Genomic DNA, 6,336 nt, shown 5'->3' with positions numbered 1-6,336 from the left:
AAAAGCCATCTATGAAAAGCCTACTGCAAGCATTATTCTCAATGGGGAAAAGCTGGAAGCCTTTCCCTTAAGATCAGGAACACGACAAGGATGCCCACTCTCGCCACTATTATTCAACATAGTACTAGAAGTCCTTGCAACAGCAATCAGAAGACAAAAAGGGATCAAAGGTATCCAAATCGGCAAAGAAGAAGTCAAACTGTCTCTCTTTGCAGATGACATGATACTCTATATGGAAAACCCAAAGGAATCCACTCCCAAACTATTAGAAGTTATAGAACAATTCAGTAAGGTGGCAGGATACAAAATCAATGCCCAGAAATCAGTTGCATTTCTATACACGAATAACGAGACTGAAGAAAGAGAAATTAGGGAATCCATCCCATTTACAATAACACCAAAAACCATACGTTACCTTGGAATTAACTTAACCAGAGACGTAAAGGACCTATATGCTAGAAACTATAGATCACTTTTGAAAGATATTGAGGAAGACATAAAAAGATGGAAAAATATTCCATGCTCATGGATTGGAAGAATTAACATAGTTAAAATGTCCATACTACCCAGAGCAATCTACACTTTCAATGCTATCCCGATCAAAATACCGAGGACATTTTTCAAAGAACTGGAACAAATAGTCCTTAAATTTGTATGGAACCAGAAAAGGCCCCGAATCTCCAAGGAACTGTTGAAAAGGAAAAACAAAGCTGGGGGCATCACAATGCCGGATTTCGAGCTGTACTACAAAGCTGTGATCACAAAGACAGCATGGTACTGGCACAAAAACAGACACATCGACCAATGGAACAGAATAGAGAACCCAGAAATGGACCCTCGGCTCTTTGGGCAACTAATCTTTGATAAAGCAGGAAAAAACATCCGGTGGAAAAAAGACAGTCTCTTCAATAAATGGTGCTGGGAAAATTGGACAGCTACATGCAAAAGAATGAAACTTGACCACTCTCTCACACCATACACAAAAATAAACTCCAAATGGATGAAAGACCTCAATGTGAGACAGGAATCCATCAAAATTCTAGAGGAGAACATAGGCAACAACTTCTATGACATCGGCCAGAGCAACCTTTTTCACGACACATCTCCAAAGGCAAGAGAAATAAAAGATAAAATGAACTTATGGGACTTTATCAGGATAAAGAGCTTCTGCACAGCCAAGGAAACAGTCAAAAAAACTAAGAGACAGCCCACGGAATGGGAGAAGATATTTGCAAATGATGCTACAGCTAAAAGACTGGTATCCAAGATCTACAAAGAATTTCTCAAACTCAATACACGAGAAACAAATAAACAAATCATAAAATGGGCAGAAGATATGAACAGACACTTTTCCAATGAAGACATACAAATGGCTAACAGACACATGAAAAAATGTTCAAAATCATTAGCCATCAGGGAAATTCAAATCAAAACCACACTGAGATACCACCTTACGCCAGTTAGAATGGCAAAGATAGACAAGGCAAGAAACAACAATTGTTGGAGAGGATGTGGAGAAAGGGGATCCCTCCTACATTGTTGGTGGGAATGCAAGTTGGTACAGCCACTCTGGAAAACAGTGTGGAGGTCCCTTAAAAAGTTATAAATTGAGCTACCCTATGACCCAGCCATTGCACTACTGGGTGTTTACCCCAAAGATACAGACGTAGTAAAGAGAAGGGCCATATGCACCCCAATGTTCATAGCTGCATTGTCCACAATAGCCAAATCATGGAAGGAGCCGAGATGCCCTTCAACAGATGACTGGATTAAGAAGCTGTGGTCCATATATACAATGGAATATTACTCAGCTATCAGAAAGAACGAATTCTCAACATTTGCTGCAACATGGACGGCACTGGAGGAGATAATGCTAAGTGAAATAAGTCAAGCAGAGAAAGACAATTATCATATGATTTCTCTCATCTATGGAACGTAAGATCTAGGAAGATCGGTAGGGGAAGAAAGGGTTAAAGAAAGGGGGGGTAATCAGAAGGGGGAATGAAGCATGAGAGACTATTGACTATGAGAAACAAACTGAGGGCCTCAGGGGTGGGGGAATGGGATAGGCTGGTGATGGGTAGTAAGGAGGGCACGTATTGCATGGTGCACTGGGTGTTATACGCAACTAATGAATCATCGAACTTTACATCAGAAACCGGGGATGTACTGTATGGTGACTAACATAATATAATAAAAAAACATAAAAAAAATTAAGTATAGTTGATGTACAATGTTACATTAGCTTCGGGTGTACAATATACTGACTCACCAAATCTATGTATTAGGCTGTGCTCACAAGTGTAGCTGTCATCTGTCCCCATACAATACTACTATCACAATATCACTGACTATATTCCCTCTGCTGTACCTTTCTTCCCTGTGACTTTTTCATTCGTAAGTGGAAGTCTGTATCTCTCACTCCCCTTTACCCATTGTGTCCGTCCCTCCCACCCCCTCCCCTCTCGCAACCATCATTTTGTTCTCTTTGTCTATGGGTCTGTCTCTGCTCTTTGTTTGTTTATATATTTATTTTGCTTTTTAGATTCCACATAGAAGTGAAATCATATGGTATTTGTCTTTCTCTGACTTATTTCACTTAGCATTATATTCTCTAGGGCTTTCTGTGTTTTTGCAAATGGCAAGATCTCATTCTTTTTTTATAGCTGAGTATCTTGAGCTTTAACTCCCTTTTACAGATGCTTGTTTGAAATCACTCTTGGTTTGAAATCACTTTTTCCAAGAGAGCAAGTCAAGAGCTTGGCCAGCAACAAGTTATTTTGACTGTTGTCTTTGTTGCTGACTCAAGGACTTCCACTATTCCTTGCTCTGTGACTCTGAAAATAATTTTTGTGCTTTCAAATCGCATGTCAATAAAACCAGAATCTCTCCAATGGGCAGACGAATTACCAGATTAAAAATATTATAAGACGTTGATATGAGGAAGCCCCAGCTTTTTAAATGCCATTTATTGCCACAGTCCTTAGGTTTATTGACCAAGAAAAAGAAAGAAAGGGAAAGAAAAAAGAAAGAAAATGATTAGAATTCTGTGTGTGTGTGTGTGTGTGTGTGTGTAATAGGTCGTGTTGGGGGTGAAATGAATGGTAGACGATTTATCCAAAATCAATGATTGCATCAGACAACCATTGAGAAATACGAGGGCTATGTTACTTGCTGGCTCCTCGTGTGATACGGGTCCATTAACTTTTAACTATATTTCAGTAAATAAAATTGAAAGGCAGAACCCTTTTTTTCCCATTAGAAAGTATTCCCCAGGAGCACCTGGGAGGCTTAGTTGTTAAGCGTCTACCTCCAGCTCAAGGCTTGATCCCTGCGTTCTGGGATCAAGCCCCACATCAGGCTCCTCCACTGGGAGCCTGCTCCTTCCTCTCCCACTCCCCCTGCTTATGTTCCCTCTCTTGCTGGCTGTCTCTTTCTCTCTGCCAAATAAATAAATAAAATCTAAAAAAAAAAAAAAAGAAAGAAAGTATTCCCCAGATGCTCTACAAAACACGCATTAAAAAGCATGACGCAGTGGGCCATGGAGACGGTGTGAGAACCGCGGGGCGGGGGCAACCACGGAGGTTGAATGAGGCAGACTCTGTGGATGATGGGGTGAAATGGGCACTGAAGATGAGGATGTCCTCCAAGGTATCAGGCTGCTGAAGGAGCTACTGCCGCAGGCGAGCACAAAGAAGCAATGAGGCTGTATCTTCTACCTGGCTGAGGGCACGAGCAGCCCAAGGAACGTAAAAAGGCTCTAAGAAATATGCAAGGGCCGCTGTGGGCAGAGCCAGGGTAAGGAGCTGAAGAAAGGAGAAAACTGTCTCTGCCTTCCTCCTTTGTCATCTCCTGTCTCCCTACTCTCCACCATCCCTAACTCTCTCTATTCTTTTTTTTTTTAAGATTTTTATTTATTCATTTGACAGAAAGACAGCCAGCGAGAGAGGGAACACAAGCAGGGGGAGTGGGAGAGGAAGAAGCAGGCTCCCAGCAGAGGAGCCAGATATGGGGTTCGATCCCAGAACACCAGGATCATGCCCTGAGCTGTAGGCAGAGCTTAACGACTGAGCCACCCAGGCGCTCCCATAACTCTCTCCATTCTTTGCTCCTCATCCCCAAGTCCCTCTGAATTCCTGGTTATTAAAGCCCCGCCCCCATGGTTAGGCTCTTTTAGTTTCCCTTTTAATGACCTCCCTCCAAGCATTCCCTGCTCAGCCTCACCTGCTCACCAAAAGCCTTCCTAATGGGATTCAAGAGATAGCCACGTGTCATGATTTATAAATTCTCTCTATGTGTGGATAATGTCGACAGATGAAAAAATCAGTCTTGTTTAGGTTGATTCATTTTTTTTTTTAAGATTTTATTCATTTATGTGACAGAGATAGACAGCCAGTGAGAGAGGGAACACAGCAGGGGAGTGGGAGAGGAAGAAGCAGGCTCCCAGCGGAGGAGCCTGATGTGAGACTCGATCCCGGGATACCGGGATCACACCCTGAGCCGAAGGCAGACGCTTAACGACTGCGCTACCCAGGCGCCCCATGTTTAGGTTGATTCTTAACAGCATTAATTTTGGAATTTCAATTTTTAAACCAATTTCTCAAATTTTGCCGTTACTCAAAGAATGTAACCGTAGGATACAGTATAAAATACGGGCCAAATGGTACTTACAGAGGCACTTGTGCAGGGAAGAGCGATGGAGAGGCTTACTACGTGAGTCCACTCGTGCCCCTGTGTGAGGGGACAAGAGAATTTCGCAAGCCCGTGACTGGGCGAAAAGATGTAGTGATGATAATGTCTCGGGATCCTTTGATCTTTCGTTCAGTATTATGTTTTAATTTGGTGGCAAAATCAGCCTAGAATACAGGTCTCCACGTTTATAATCTCATGATCTCAATGAAGCACAAGAGCTTAAGGAATCAGGAAGAGGAGGGGTCCTGGGTGGCTCAGCCATTGAGCAACCAGCGACTGACTTTATTTTGGCTCACGTTCTGATCTCCGGGATGTGAGATCAAGCCCAGGTGATCGGCGTAGACTCTGTTTGAGATTGTCTCTCTCTCTCCCTTTCCCTCTGCCCCTCCCCGCACTCATTCTCTCTAAATAAATGAATAAAATCTTAAAAACAAACAAAACAGGAGGAGTAGTTCGAATCCTGGCTCTGCCTTTTACTATAAGCCTGTGAATTTGCCAAGGTAATTTAGTATCTTCGAAACTGTTTCTGGATCTGTGACACAGGGATATATTTGAGGGAGGATTAAATGAGCTACCCTGGCAAGGGCCCAAGTTTGATGAAGTCAGCCTTCTCCCCACTCTCTTAGCCCTTTGCTTGACAGCTGGAGAAAACCTGGGTTGCACGACCCTTAGATTCCCAGATCACTTCACCGGGAGGAAGGTGGCCAAATCCTATCAGGAATTTAAGCTCCTAATTAATTTGCCCCTGGCTCAGTCATACTTATCACAGTGCTGGGACAATTCTCGAAACCTCTTTGGAACTCAGAATGTTCTCCTGTGCGATGAAGAAATAGCAATCTATGCCCTAAAGACACCGATTAGATAAGACCCGGTTAACATTTGTAAAATACAGTGTTACCCAGGGAGGAAAGTGCAGAATCAAAACACGTTTTTCAGTAAATGCTACTATTGAGTAAAGCCGTGTTTCCTCAAAGGTGGGTGTGAAATGCTGGTGGCCCACATTGATTTCAGGGGGAGTCAGCTGCAGCACAAAATGACAAAATAGAGAAAAACTCATTCCCTTTCCAATTGTCACGACTACATCAAGAAGTAGTTCTCATTTTGGGTCTTTAACACTTGTTTATTCCTCTCAAAAAAGAATTTAAAAAAGAGAGAGAATCAAGCTGAGGCTTGCCTTCTGCAAGAGGGGTAATTAAGAGGAGTTTAGAAATATTTCTTTTTTTTTTTTAAAGATTTCATTTATTTATTCCACAGAGATAGAGACAGCCAGCGAGAGAGGGAACACAAGCAGGGGGAGTGGGAGAGGAAGAAGCAGGCTCCCAGCAGAGGAGCCCGATGTGGGGCTCGATCCCACAACACCAGGATCACGCCCTGAGCCGAAGGCAGACGCTTAATCGCCGTGCCACCCAGGCGCCCCTAGAAATATTTCTGAAGTTTCTATGTTTATGTTTATCTTCTAATCATAGCAAACCATACTGATTTCCCATTTATGATAATGGAAAGAAAATATCTTTTTAAAATAAATTGGGGGGCGCCTGGGTGGCACAACGGTTGGGCGTCTGCCTTTGGCTCAGGGCGTGATCCCAGCGTTATGGGATCGAGCCCCACGTCAGGCTCCTCCACTATGAGCCTGCTTCTTCCTCT

Source organism: Ailuropoda melanoleuca, chromosome 13, assembly GCF_002007445.2.
Source record: "Ailuropoda melanoleuca isolate Jingjing chromosome 13, ASM200744v2, whole genome shotgun sequence".
Lineage (NCBI taxonomy): Eukaryota > Metazoa > Chordata > Mammalia > Carnivora > Ursidae > Ailuropoda > Ailuropoda melanoleuca.
This window is presented reverse-complemented; position numbering follows the sequence as displayed.